General features: G+C 36.2%; 1 protein-coding gene and 1 pseudogene across 8 annotated transcripts in view; both read right to left on the bottom strand.

The window, feature by feature from the left end:
- Positions 1–14,851, bottom strand: part of MEF2A (myocyte enhancer factor 2A) — a 165,323-nt gene that overhangs the window by 44,515 nt on the left and 105,957 nt on the right. The gene's annotated exons all lie outside the window — the stretch shown is intronic.
- Positions 5,959–12,445, bottom strand: LOC128772914 (40S ribosomal protein S19-like; annotated as a pseudogene).

Here is a 14,851-nt window from a genome sequence, read left to right as displayed (position 1 = left end):
AACCCAAGAGGCTGGTGTACAAACTTGCTAATTTAAAAACCAAAGCTATGCTTTTCTAGAGTAAGAAAAATTCATACCATCTATAAAGGACCAATCCAGTTTTTTAAAAAAATCTGCATCAGTACTGAGACAAAAGGTCCCACAGTTCACCAAACTTTTTCTCCTACGGAGACAAAAGACAGTACAATAACTGAAGTTTTTAATTTGGAAATTATGCTCTGATTTAAAAAGGTTAACTGGAGGGGCACCTGGGTGGCTCAGTTGGTTGAGCATCCATTTCTTGATTCCTGCTAAGGTCATGCTCTCACAGTTCGTGGGATCAAGCTCAGTGTGGGGCTCTGTGCTAGCAACACGGGGCATGCTTGGGATTCCCTCTCTCCCTCTCTCTCTGCCCCTCCCCTGCTTGCATGTGCACGATCTCTCCCAAAATAAATATAATAAACATTTTTTAAAAATGGTTAACTGGATAAAGATCCAAATATCGATTATTTTTACACCAAGAGCATCCGCTGTGCCTTCAGAAGTCATCCTGCACACCAGCCTTGGTGGCAGAGATGAAACACCATGCAGACCACCCTGAGATGGAGTTCCTGGTGTCAAGTCTTTAGGAAATCAGGTATTCCTTACTGTTTGGGGTGCCACGTGCCTGTATTTTCTCAATAAATTCTCCTTTACCTTGAGCTACTTTAAATGGATTTCTAGTTCTTTTTTTTTTTTCCTCACGATGCTGATCCATCGGCATCGATTTTTAGTTCTTATAGTCAAAGAGCCTTGATGAAAAAAGCATAATCGTTTAGGTCACATATTAGTAGTCTCCTTATCTAAGTCATATAATTCCCAAAAAAAGTCAGGATAGTGCTTCCACAACCCTGAGTCCAGAAAGGGTCCCAAACCTGGAAGTAAGATGACTGAGGATTATTTACTGTTTCTGGCCAAAGATAACTGACTCAAATAATGATACATGCATTAACAAAGATCTTTAAAGTGTTATATTGTTCTAAAGCATTAGCAACCTCATCTTTCAAGTTCAAGGAAACATTTCGAGACCTCTGGGTATGTAACACTGCTTGGCAAGTCCTGCCTGCACATTTGTCCTTCATTTTCTAGCCTGTATTATTCAATCTGTTGGTGATAGCAGAGATGGAAAGAGTAAGGAAATGGTAGAAAGGAGATAGGGGAAAGAAACCTGAGACAAAAACAACACTATTTAGACTTTTTTTTTCCTAAGTATATCCAGGTTTTCTTTTATACAATAAACTTAAAAAGCAAACATATTTCAAAATGGACTATAAATTAAGAGCAGCCAATTTTAAATAGATTTCTTTTAGCTTACATTCTCTTATCAACAAAAAATACTGTATTTCAAGTTTTAGACACACTTATTCTGCAGGGAAATTAGATATATATACACATGTATATATAAATATATATAAGCAAATACATATATACACAATCACACATATATTACTATAGTCTTTGATTTTTTTTTTAATAGAACAAGGAAATCTAGTATTCATGATATTTTTCACTGTAAATAAGTTGAAATATTTAAACTATGTTAAGTCTGAAATAAGAACTGATAAAAATCCCAGGGGACTCACATTTTCTGGAATTTTGAGATATGCCGCTAACTTTTAAGACTCCGCAGTCCATACTCCTGAGTGTTTACCAGAGCCCATCCCTGACAAGACTCTATTAACTACTGCCTACCAAGAACTGAAATGTTCTTTCATGTTATGCTCAATTTTATAATTGTCAAATTCCATTCCAAACTAATAGAAGCACAGTACTTAGAAGCAAAACTATGGAACTGAAAGTACTCAAAAGGTATATATGCATGGTTTTTAAATGCATGAGGAAGCTAATTAATCAACCCACAATATCACCACCCACCTTAAATCTCATTTCTGTCAAGCACCTCAGCAGTAAATGCTCCATAAATACTGGATGAATGGATAATTAGATCTAGCACAAGATAAAACTACCTGTAAAATAAAGGAGTAATAGGTCTCAAGTTCCAAGGAACTTAAATGAAACAGAATTTTTTTAAAATGAGGAAAGTTCTCCTTTCCCTCATTTTTTAAGTATATAGAAAGTTTGTAATTTTGAAAGATATTTCTTAATCTTCCTAGGCACTCTGGAAATGCATAAAAACATTTAATTTTTTTAAAACTGTGAAACATTCACAAAGAAAAGTGCATCAAAACTTTACTCAATAATTACAAAGTGAACACCAATAATTCTAACCAGATCAAAACCAGACTAGAACCAGAACCTATATATCGCCCTCAATCACACAACCCTTTCCTCTTCCCTCTAACAGAGAATACTACCTTCACTCTGTGATGACAAAACTTCCTGGATTTTCTTTATAGGTTTACACATATATGCATATCCCTAAAAATATTGTTTAGGTTTACTTTTAAATATTATGTGGATGGAATATATGCAATGCATTATTCTGTCTTGACTCTTTTACTATACATTATGTTTATTAGATTTGTCCTTGGGGTTGCATATACTTCTAGTTTGCTCATTTTCACTGAACACTGTATAGGTAAAAACAAAAGAAAACAAACCCTTTATTCACTCTACTGCAGATAGACACTGGAGTTGCTTCAGTCTTTTGGCCATAATTAAAATGAAAATGAAAATGGTGCTATGAACATTTTTGCAGATACAGCCTACTGCATACCTGCACACACTTCTCCAGGGTGTATTCTTGGGAATGGAACTATTGAATTCATAAAATATGTGGACCTTATCTTATGCTGGATAATGCCAAACCATTTTTTAAAGTACAGTTGACCTTTGAACACAGGTTTGAACTGTGCTGACCCACTTATTTTACTCAATAAATACAGTAGAATACTGTAAATGTATTTTTCTGCCTTATGATCTTAATAACCTTTTCTCTTCTCCAGCTGACTTCATTGTCAGAATACAGTATACATATAACACATATAACACAAAATGTGTGTTAATCAACTGTTTATGTTATTGGTTAGGCTTCTAGTTAGAGGCTAAGTTTTGAGGAAGGTCAAAAGTTACAGATGGATTTTTACTGCATAGGGGGCTGCTTTCCCAACTGCCAAGTTGATCAAGGGTCAACTATGATTGTATCGATGAACCTTTCTACCCACAATGAGAATTTGCAATCCCCTGATTACTAAGGAAATGAAACACACTTCATACCTATTTGCTATTCGAATTTCCTTGTAAGTGCCTATTGAAGCACTTTCCAAGTTTTCCATTGAGTTGTTCGTCTTTTTATTATCACTTTATTATCATTCTTTTATTTGAAATCAACATAAGCTTTCCTAATTTTATGTACTATAAAAATCTTTTCTCATTCTGTGGCTTTTTAACACTTGCTTTCAGATAAAAGCAGGTTCTTTATTTTAATAAAATCAAATTTATCGGGGTTTTTTTTTTCCTTTACATTTTTTATGTCTTGTCTAATAAATCCTTCCATACCTCAAAATCGTCTTCAAAAAAGCTTTTCTCTCTGCCTTTTGCATTTAGGTCATAATCTTCCTGGAGGCAGATTTTATGTAAGATAGTTGGTTCCCTTCATGATTTCCTATATATACATATATATATATATATATATATGAAACACACACACACACACACACGTGTGTGTGTGTGTGTGTGTACATGTCCCAGCACCATTAATTTAAGATTTGTTCTTTCCCCTATGATTAGTGATCACAGCCATATATACACACGGTTCTGTTTCTGAGCTTTCTATCCCTTCACTGATACGTTTGGCATTTGCTATTTGTGCCATTGGCATAGTTATCTTCATTACCACAATTTTAAAATTCGTTTCAATATATGACAGAGTAAACCCTTTCACTTTGTTATTCTTCAGGCTGTCTTCTTTTCCTCTTGAATTTCCCTACATTTCAGAATCCGTTGTTGAATTCTTAAAAAAAAAAAAATCCTTGGGATTTTGACTGGCATTTTCTTAAACTCTATAAAGATTATTTATTTTTTTGTAGCACAGATGTATACAACATTGAGAGTTCCAGTCCACAATAATGGGATAATTCTGTCAAATCAACCTTGCATTCCTGAGATCAACCCAACTTATTCATGATGTATACTGTCCCTTCTATATATATTGCTGGATTTAATTTCTGTATTAGTTAGCATAAGTAATATGTATTAGTTAGCATAAGTAATGTGAGATGCTTTAACAAACACAAATCTTAGTGGCCTGATACAATGAAGTTTCTTATTCATATAAAGACAAATGAGGATGTTTCTTATCCCAGAGAGACTTGCATGAGGTTATTCAAAGCCCAGACTCCTTTATCTTGTGGTTGCACACAGAAAACCTCCAGAGTTCCCATCTGGATTCTCTGCACCTGGCTGGCAAACAGGGAAGAGAGAATATAAAGATCATGTGGGAGGTATTTTACAGATCAGATCTGGAAGTAGCATGTTATCACTTCTACTCCCATTCCATTGGGCAACTCAGTCACAAGGCCACTCACAAAAGGAGGCTAATATAGAGTCTATATACATGCCTGAGCAAAAGAGAAAATAGATCAAAGTGAATAGTCTCTCAACTAAAAAAGATGTGAATTCAAAGAAGTAGATTAGTATTTTGTTTAGGAGTTTTGCATTTATGTTCAGTGAGACTGACATCTGATTCTTCTTAGAACTCTCCTTGCTGGTTTTGCTATCAAGGTTAGGCTAGCTGCATATAATGGGGAAAAGAGAGTTCCTTCTTTTTCTATTCTCTGGAACAATTTGTAAAATACTGGCATTATATCTCCAAAAATCTGTTAGTATTTGCTTATGAAGCCATCTGGATTTGAAGTTCCTTTGTGGTAAACTTGACAATAACACTATTCAGGTTGTCTATAGCTTTATTATTCCATTTTGTTAGATTGCATTTTCTGGAAATTTGTCCATGGAATCAAAATTTTTGAGGCACAATAGGATCCTGAGATTTTATGTGCTCGAAAAAGTATATTAAAATAGCTGAAAAAAATTTAAACGATATATTTGTAATCTAGTTCACCTCTTACCTTTACAGAGAATATTAAGCTTAGGAGAGACCCAAGTACTCTCCCTTCAACCCTACCACATCACATGGCAATTAAATAGAACTGGGACTAGAATCTAAATCTTCTGATGTCCAGTCCAATGCTCTTTTCACTAGGCTGTTTTAGTTCAGCTGGTTCAATAGACTGAATCACTCAGTCAACAAATGAGAGGGAGAATGCAGAGAGGGCTGTGATCAGAAACCACTTCAACCTTGGGAAGAAAGCACATTCTTTTGCAGGTAGTTGCTGGCAGGACTTCAGGGTCCTTCTCCAGTTTCTCCATGATCTTATTCATATATTCCTCAGTAAGAAGTGTGTGGTATTCAAACTATGGCTTCTTTGAATTTTAAAGCTTTATCCAGTTCTGTGATACCCCTAGGTTTCATTGCAAAGATCTCAGCAAATGCTAATGGTACTTCCTTCCCCTACCCCAAGCTAAACCAACAATTTTGGGACACTTAACTCCCTGAAGCTGGATATTGGGCAGTCTAGTAGCTTCAGCTTATCAACAGGATAATGTAATTCTGTTGTATATCTCCACACATAAACAAGTATTTTGAAAACTTGATTCTCAGTGCACTGTGAGGTCAGGAAAGTACATCTTCAAAAGTCTTGGCTCTTGGTTTTCACCATCCCTCTCTCTGTGTTTTTTTAAACTGCATGAATGACTTAACTTACTTTTTTCCCCCTTTAATCCAACAAAATTTATTGAGAGCACCCTACTAGGTTATGAGGTTCACTGATAAAATAGATATGGGTTACTGTCCACATGAAGGTTGTGAAGGTCATGTGATCTTCCCATGAGGACTGCTTTCTTACTATAGAAGTCTGACTTGGTTTGTACCCCTTCCTCAAACGCCTGAGGTGGTTTAGTTGCAAAACTGATACACAGGTGTTTTGCTTTCATTTTTTTTTTTTTAACTAATGAGGCAATTTATTAACCCAGCATTTGTTCTAATGATTCTAGGTGGCAGCTGCCACCTGTCCAGCAATTCTGTCCAGAGCTCTCATCCCTGAGGTGTTAGTTTGCAGCCTCCACCCCTGTCCTTTTCCATTATTTTCAGCCTCTCTAGGGCTTGGAGGACCCTGTGGGCCATCTTCTTAGAGTCTCTGCTAAAGTGGTTGGGCATGAACTTGTTCCTCTGAAGTCGCCCACAGATGTTGGCCATGAAGCTGACCCCAGTACTGCCCTGGAGGTGCAGGTGCCATACTGTGGAGACAGCTTGTGTGTAGAACCAGTTCTCATCGCAGGGAGCAGGCTCTTTATGTTTGGCCAGCTTGACAGTGTCCACCCACTGAGGGACTTTTGGTTCTCCAGACTTTTTGAGGAAGGCAGCCAGAGCTCTAACAATCTCCTATGGTTCACATCTTTTACAGAAACGCCAGGCATTGAGAGGCCTACATGCTGCCAGCCAGAGGAGAGAAAACAACGGGGTTCCCCAAGAGCATAAGTCAGGCATCCTGCCTTCATTCTTGAAGATATTTTTTCTGGGTATAGAATTCTAGGTTGGAGTCCATCTTCTACTTTCTCAACACATTTAGGATATCATTTCATTGACGACAGATTTTCATTTGCTGCTATTTAGAGTCAGCACTCCTTTGAAGATAATCTAATTTTTTTTCTTGGTCTTTTGTTTCCTGTTAGTTTCATTTATGTATAGATTTTTTCTTTTTACTCTTTATAGATTTGTTGAGTTAACTTAAATCAATCCTGGAAAATTGTCCTTATGTCTTCAAATACTGCATCTGCTTCATTCATATTCATTCTCTCCTCTCTTCCCCTCCTTCCAGAATGCCCAAAACAATTTAGGTTAGAATTTCTAACCAATCTTTTCTCTCAACATCTTGTATTTTCCACTTTTTCATCTCTTTGTGCTGACTTCCAGATAACTTTTTTCAGTTCACAAATTCTTCAACTATGTCAAATACACTTCCAACATGTCTACTAAGTTTTTCATTTTGGTTATTTTTTTTTTTCATCGCTCTAAGTATTTTTCTCAAATCTGCTATAGCACTGCTTTTATAATTCCCTGTTTCTTGCAAATATTTGCAAACTTGTTTATGAAACAGTGAAATTATTTATAATCTATGTATAATAACAACAGTATCTGAAATATTTAGGTGTCAGTTATATTTCTTTTTTTTTTTTTAAGTTTATTTTTATTTATTTTGAGAGACAGAGAGCAAGCAGGGGAGGGGCAGAGAGAGAGGGACACAGACAGAATCCCAAGCAGGCTCCACGCTGTCACCACAGAGCCCAATGGAAGGCTCGAACCCACAAACCTGAGCTGAAATCAAAAGTTGGATGCTTAACCAATTGAGCCACCCAGGCGCCCCAGTTTCTGCTATTTCTTGCTGCATTTTGCTTATGGTGCCTTGTTTTCTTTTATGGTTGGTCATCTTTGTATGATGGATGCTCAATGGTTTTGAAAAGTTATTTGATGCCTAGAATTAAAGTGCTTTTCTTCAAAAAGTATATAGATTTGCTTCTTCCAGGAACCTGGAGCAAAAGTTTTCTTGAACTTCTTGCATTATGTGACTTTGGCCAGTGATTCCACACAGTGCTGGTAACCTGTTTTACAACCTTTGAGAAACAGGTTCTCTTTCTTTTCTTATTCTCCTTTCTCCAATCTGTTCAGTACAACAGACCTCTCCTTGCATCTTCTGCAAGTAGGAAAAAGGCAGTGGATTTTTCCTTTTTCCTTAGGTTCCAGTTTGATATGAGAGGCAATGTGTTAGCCTCAGAGACCTGCAAGTAATCACTTAACCTTTGCCTCTAGATCCACCAAAGCCTGAAGCTTAGTTTTCAAGTATTTATCCAGATGGGAAAAGAACTCAGGGTAGCCAGAACTTTAAATACTTCTTTACCTTTTAGGTTCTTACCTTTCCTCAGATTTTGGTCTGGCATATTCCTTAACAGCTCTTTGATGCTATAAAGTCATTTTTGTATAGTTCATCTAGTATTTTTAGTTGTCTTCAGCTGAAGGGTTGGTCCAGATAACGTGGACCAACATTACATAAATTTAAAAAATCAACACTTTTAGGAAAAAATGAGCCAAACATTTTCTAATGATATCCATAAAGTTTTCTGATGATGTTTTTGCCTTTTAGGTTAAATGTGGAAAAGAGTTCAACACAGAGCTATCATACAGCCCGGCAAATTCCACTCCTAGGTAAATACCCAAAAGAAATGAAAACATGCCTTTACAAAAACTTACACAAAAATTTCATAGCTGCACTTTTATAACAATCAGAAAGTGGAAACCCAATGTCTATCAACTGATGACTGAATAAACAAAATGTAGTATTTCCATACAAAGGAATATTATCCAGCCATGGAATGAAGTACTAATACATGCTACAAAACAGACAAACCTTGAAAATATTATGCTTAACGGAAGAGGCTGGACACAAAAGAGAACATATTATATAATCCCATTTTTATGAAATATCCAGAATAGGCAAATCCACAGACACAGAAAAAGGTTAGTGGCTGCCAGGATGAGGGAAGGGGAGTTGGGAAATGACTGCTAATGGGTACCAAGTTTCATTTTAGGTTGATGAAAATGTTCTGGAATTAGTGTTCATAGTCGCATAAACTTGTGAATATGTTAAAACCACTAAATGTATAATTTTAAATGGTGAATTTTATGGTCTGTAAATTATATCTCAATAGAAAGAACATAAAAAAGTTAATCTCAGGTTTGTCTATAATACCCACTGTGGTAGCCACTACGTACACTAAGTTACCTCACTGAACATTCAATTTCACAGGATAGTGAAAGATTGGGGGGCAATGATTTATAAAGATGCCAGGCAATGTGAATGCACTTCATGCAGGTTACAGAAAACGCTGGAAATCTTTAATATGATTATGAATAATCTCACTGGAATTCATACCTATGGAGTTCTACATCCAGGTATATCAAGATAATCAGTGAAGAGAACTATATGAAATAAAAGCCAATAGCATCTATGAAAACAGCTTTCTTTTACACTCTAAAGGAAACTAGCAAAGTAATACAACTTCCCCTCTCTGAATAATTTTCTCTTACATATAGCAGCCACTTATTCAGATGAACATAAACTGATGAATGCTCTCTTTTAAAAAAAACAAACAAACTTCTATGATTAAACAATACAGTCTGCTCTACCATAATGTGTTTGGGAATATAAATTAGGTGACATGAAACTGGTAAATAGGGAATGCTGTCAGAATAATAAAGTCACTCTGGTTCAATGTGGATTTTTCCTAGGCAAGGGGAGCCAGAAAAGTGGGAACAGAAGTATAACGTTTAGCAGGAAAGGAGAAAGACCACCAAACAGCAGGAGCATGGTGTGCATTATAAGAAAATTGAAAAGGAAGGCTTCAGAGGAGCACTCCCCACTCCACTGCAGGTGGTAGTTATTTCCCATACTTAAATGGCAACCCCTCACCCTCCACCGCTCATTGCTACACTGCCATCTGCACTGTCCTTAGACCCACCATCTCCATCCTAATTAAAGTGCTGCCAGCATTTCTATTCAAATAATTAATTCTGTGCATTTATAATACCCACTAACTATACACTAAGTTACCGCACTGAGCAGTTCCAGCTCTTTTAAATTGCTGATTATTTTTTAGTTTGTGTTGCTTAGAACACAAAATTGCACAGGTATTAGAGTTTGTGAGGCTTTTCAGGAACACATAAACAGCATTACAGCAGAAGCACCTATACTTTTTTTAAATCTGTTTACTTCTATAACGGTTGGAAATACTATATACTAGGAATCAATGTTGAAGATGGGGCGATACAGAAATGAAGGCGATACAAAGTGAAGAGAATCACATCCCCTTCATTCTTTAACTTTATTTCCATTTAAACATGCTCTGGGGTCGCCTGTGTGGCTCAGTTGGTTGAGTGTCCGACTTCGGCTCAGGTCATGATCTCATGGCTTGTGAGTCTGAGCCCTGCATCAGGCTCTGTGCTGACAGCTCAGGGTCTGTAGCCTGCTTCGAATTCTGTCTCCCTCTCTCACCGCCCCTCCCCCACTCACGCTCTCTCTGCCTCTCAAAAATAAAGAAACATAATAAAAAAATAAATAAATTTAAACACACTCTGTGTTTCTGTCCCTACGAGCTGTGGGTAACATCTGAAGACGTTTTAAGAGTATCATCAATTAGTTACCACTGAAGTAAGCAACACTGCTTTTAGTTCAATTTTAAAGGTCATTATTAAGCTGTGTGCTGGATCTTTGGGAATCCACTGGAAGAAAGCTCTTTCTCAAAGACTTAGCCTCAGAAGTTCCACAGTCTTCTGAGACAGATTCAGGGTCTTCAAGAGAACATTATTTAAGCTCTGAGTTTTCTCACTGCATACTCCTAAGACCCTGGACAAGCCTTTTGCTTTGTTTGGACTCCTACTTTCTTATCATTTAAATGAAATACAGAACTAGATCAGGGTTTCCAAGCCTTCTTATAACACATAAACTCCTTCTCACAATAATTTTGGTCATAGTCATTTTTTCCATAATAATAATGAAGAGATTTTAAGTAAAAGTACTTTAAATTGTTGCATTAAAGGAGATCATATTATAAAGATTATTTATAAAAATATTTGAGCACATTCACATTATGGTTAAATTCTAAATATTTCCTTCTTTACATATGATGCATCTCAAATTTTGTATAGATCACTTGAGAAAAAGCATGACATGTCAACATATTATCATCTTTAGAACAAAGCCTAAGCCACCATTTAATCACCTTTCCCCATTCAAACCAAATGGAATAGCATTCTTCTTCATAAAATCTCAACATTATTAAAGACCTATCATAACTAAAAGATAGGATCTTAGTCTATTTTTAAAAGCTATAAATGTCTTCTGAAATGCTGATAAATCTACTGCCAGATTAGTATTCTTGTAACAATGGTCTGACTACCCAAACTGCTAAACCACCTCCAAGGGCTGCCCAATGCCCATGAGACAAACGTCAAATGCCACAGTTGGTATGCAAGGCACTCTATCAACTACACCCAATCTGTCTGTTCTTCACTTTTATTAGTCACATATACAAACTATTCCACAGAAATGTGTATGATGTATAGTAAACACTGAGGTTTATTTTTTCTGTCTGTATGTCCAGTGTTTCTAGGACCATCTTTTGAAAAGACTTTCCTTTTCTCATTGATTTCCCTGAGCACTTTTGTCAAACATCAGTTAACCATGTGTTAATAAGGCATGGGTCTATTCCTGAGCTCTGTGTTCTGTTCTACTGAGCTACATAAACACAACTTCCTGGATTACTACAGCTTTAGAGTACGTCTCAGAGGTGGAACATCTGGCTAGAATTCGCCAATGAGAACTTTCCATCTTCTCTCCACCACCATGATTGTACTTCAGTGAGGAGTGTGGAGGCATGTTAGCTACATCAGTATAACGGAATTAATTTTAGAACATTTGCTGGAAACTCTAGGATACAACTGATCTCTGATGCTTTATATTGGTGCCACTATATATGGTAGCCACGAGTCACATGCGGTTACTTAAGTTAAAGATACAGTTCTTTAGTTATATTAGCTATATTTCAAATGCTCAACAGCTACACATGACTAACAGCTACCATACTGGACAGCACAGACATAGAACATTTCCATCACCACAAAAAGCTCTACTGGGTAACACTGCCATAGATGATGTTATGTGCAGATGTAAGGGCAGGAGCTGCCACCGTCAACATGAACAAGTCAGCATCAGGACACAGCTGAAGGCTTGAGGGAGCCCACTTCAACAGACACAGGCTAATCTCTACCACATTGCTAGGTTTTCTTGTTATGTGATATATAACAAGTACCCCTATTTGAAAGAGGAGTTTCAGTCAGGTCTTTTGTTGCTTGCAATCAGAAACCACGTAATTAATATAAAACAGTTTTCAAAATGTTACCATATACATTATTTTAACTGGTCCTTAAACTCCACAAGGTTTAGAACTTTAATACTGTTCTCTTTCCTATTAAACAGGTACCATAAACATTCAATAAAATAAACTGATTACTATAACCAAGAAATGCTAATTATAATACTAAATATAGAAATTTCTTTGAACTATAGTAAGTGAATTATCAAATAACACAATTTGAGAATTAAAACACCTTTCACAAAATGCCTAAATCCCCACCTAACTGCTTATTTTCTACTGTCATACAGAACAATAACTGGTAGATTTTTCTATACTCCAGTTACAAAACAATTTTTAAAAACTTAATACAACTATACAATTATGGGAAACAGCACTAAAATATTTTAATTATATCCTATTACAGAACAAGCCTATATGAATACTGGTAGCATAAAAAAGCAAGCTGATTTTTAAAATTCCTGTACAAATACTAGTTGCTATTTCTAAGGGTTTTTGTTTTTTTTTTTTTTTTTTGCAGAACATAAACATTTCTGAGGTTTACAAGACAGATTTTGGAAATAACAACTCAAGCCCAAAAATTACCACAAAATAACAAACCAGTTATTAAGAAAATTTCTATAAAAACAAAAAGCATGACAGAAAATATTCTCCACTGAATTACAAGAGGTAAATTCCAGGAGCACCTGGGTGGCTCAGTTTGGTTAAGCATCCGACTTCGGCTCAGGTCATGACCTCACGATTTGAGTTTGAGCCCTGCATCGGGCTCTGTGCTGATAGCTGAGAGAGCCTGGAACCTGCTTCAAATTCTGTATTTCCCTCTTTCTATGCCCTTCCCCTGCTCATGCTGTCTCACTCTCTCAAAATTAAACATTAAAAAAATTTTTTAAAAAAAGAGGTAAATTCCAATATGAATTCAAGCTTTGCTTTATTCTAGAAGTCTCAAACTTGTAGCTTATTTATTACCAAATTTCAAAAATCCCTAATACTTAAAAACCAATCTTTAAGTTTATCTTCTGATCTTTCACTGCTAATCAATTAAAGTAAGAACTTATAGGAAATATTCTTTGAGTAAAGAAATATCACGTAACTATGTGCCTACACGCATAATGATATTCTTCACAGAATATCCTTAGGATACACGAGTATCAAAAATTGATTTGATTCACAAATCAACCCACCAAACAAAACCTACATATAAGGTATGTTTACTTTTCCAAAATATAAGAGGTTCATACTACCATCTTGAATGGTTTATAGGTCAAGCGCTGACTCTAACTATAAATTTAAAAGTAGGGTTATGACCAATTTGTGCTAAGAAGATCCCTTTCTTTCTTCAGACTCTAGATCCCTAGTCTCAAAACTGAGCTACAAAAATAATTTCAAAATAAAAATGAAAACTATAGAGCTGTCTCAATTTTAAGGAACTACGTGTTTGGCCTGGTTTAAAAACACTGCACACAGGGCGCCTGGGTGGCTCAGTCGGTTAAGCGGCCGACTTCGGCTCAGGTCATGATCTCGCGGTCCATGAGGGCTGTGAGTTCGAGCCCCGCGTCGGGCTGTGCTGACAGCTCAGAGCCTGGAGCCTGTTTCAGATTCTGTGTCTCCCTCTCTCTGACCCTCCCCTGTTCATGCTCTGTCTGTGTCTCAAAAATAAATAAATGTTAAAAAAAAAAACAAAAAAACACTGCACGCTTGCATTTGCTACCTCTTTATAAGAGAAATATCACTTATGCTACGTATATATCTCACTTCACAAAGGCATACACAGAACATTCTTAAACATGGTAAGTACCCTTTATCTTTTGCATTAAATAAGCTTCTAGCTCTAATAGTAATGTAATAGTTATATGCTAAATGATTACTATGTTGGTGGGAAACATCAAAATCTTGGGATTCTAAGTGTCTTGAATCTATATTGAAATGTATCCAACAAAGAAACTTCTGTAGTAAGATGAACACATCTTTTTAGGAAACACATCATCTTTTTAGGAAAATGGCAGAAATATGGTCAGTTATTCTCAGTGTCTAATACAATGTCTTATACACAGTATAAATATCAGTATAATAAATTAAAAGTGTAAAAATAATGCATTATATTCAATATTTTTACCCTTTTCCTCCTCCCTTCTTTCAAGCCCCTTTCAAAAAATTACAGTGCAACTTGAACACAATGTATTGCCTGGGAAATTACAAGATAGTCAGTAAAACCTAGAGAGCTCTTTCAATAGCTATCCAAGCCTTCAGGATCTGGCTTACTTCCCAGGTCTTAGCTATTTCCACTCTTCACACTATACTACTACAGCTGCATTCAGCTGATTTTAACTCCATAAAATAACTGTGCTATGTTTCATTTCCTAATTTCCATTAAGTTGCCCCTCTGAACCAGAACACCTTTCTTCTAGCCCTTTCCCTCCCCAACCCTGTCCTTTAAAGGCCTAAGACAATGTGTCACCTCCAGAGGAAGTTTTCTCTGACCACTCTTCCAATCCTCTGTACCCTCCCTCGCCCTTTTCTCTCATTAGCCAAAAATATGGCTAATGTAGCAAAGAACTTCCGGAAGAGAAAGAACAACTCATCTGATTTTAACTACAAAAACACTCAATCCCTGACACAAAGACACATAAAAAGGATATACAGGTATTCATCGATAAACACAAGAAATGCATTACAGAAATGTAAGCTATATTATAAAGTGATATATATCACCCCTTTCCCCATGAGCTCTTGTTTATATATCAACAACTTCAGTCTCTGATGGACAAAACTCTGACCTCAAGAACATACAAATCACACGCAGAGATGCACAGTTCCTTAAAAAGCACATAAATGAAAACCAATAATTACATGATAAATAATAATATTCAAATACACAGTAAAAATAAAAAGA

Source organism: Panthera pardus, unplaced genomic scaffold (genome assembly GCF_024362965.1).
Source record: "Panthera pardus isolate Hobbes unplaced genomic scaffold, ASM2436296v1 HiC_scaffold_24, whole genome shotgun sequence".
Taxonomy (NCBI): Eukaryota; Metazoa; Chordata; class Mammalia; order Carnivora; family Felidae; genus Panthera; species Panthera pardus.
The sequence above is the reverse complement of the archived record's forward strand: the minus strand, read 5'-3'. Positions and strand labels throughout refer to the sequence as shown.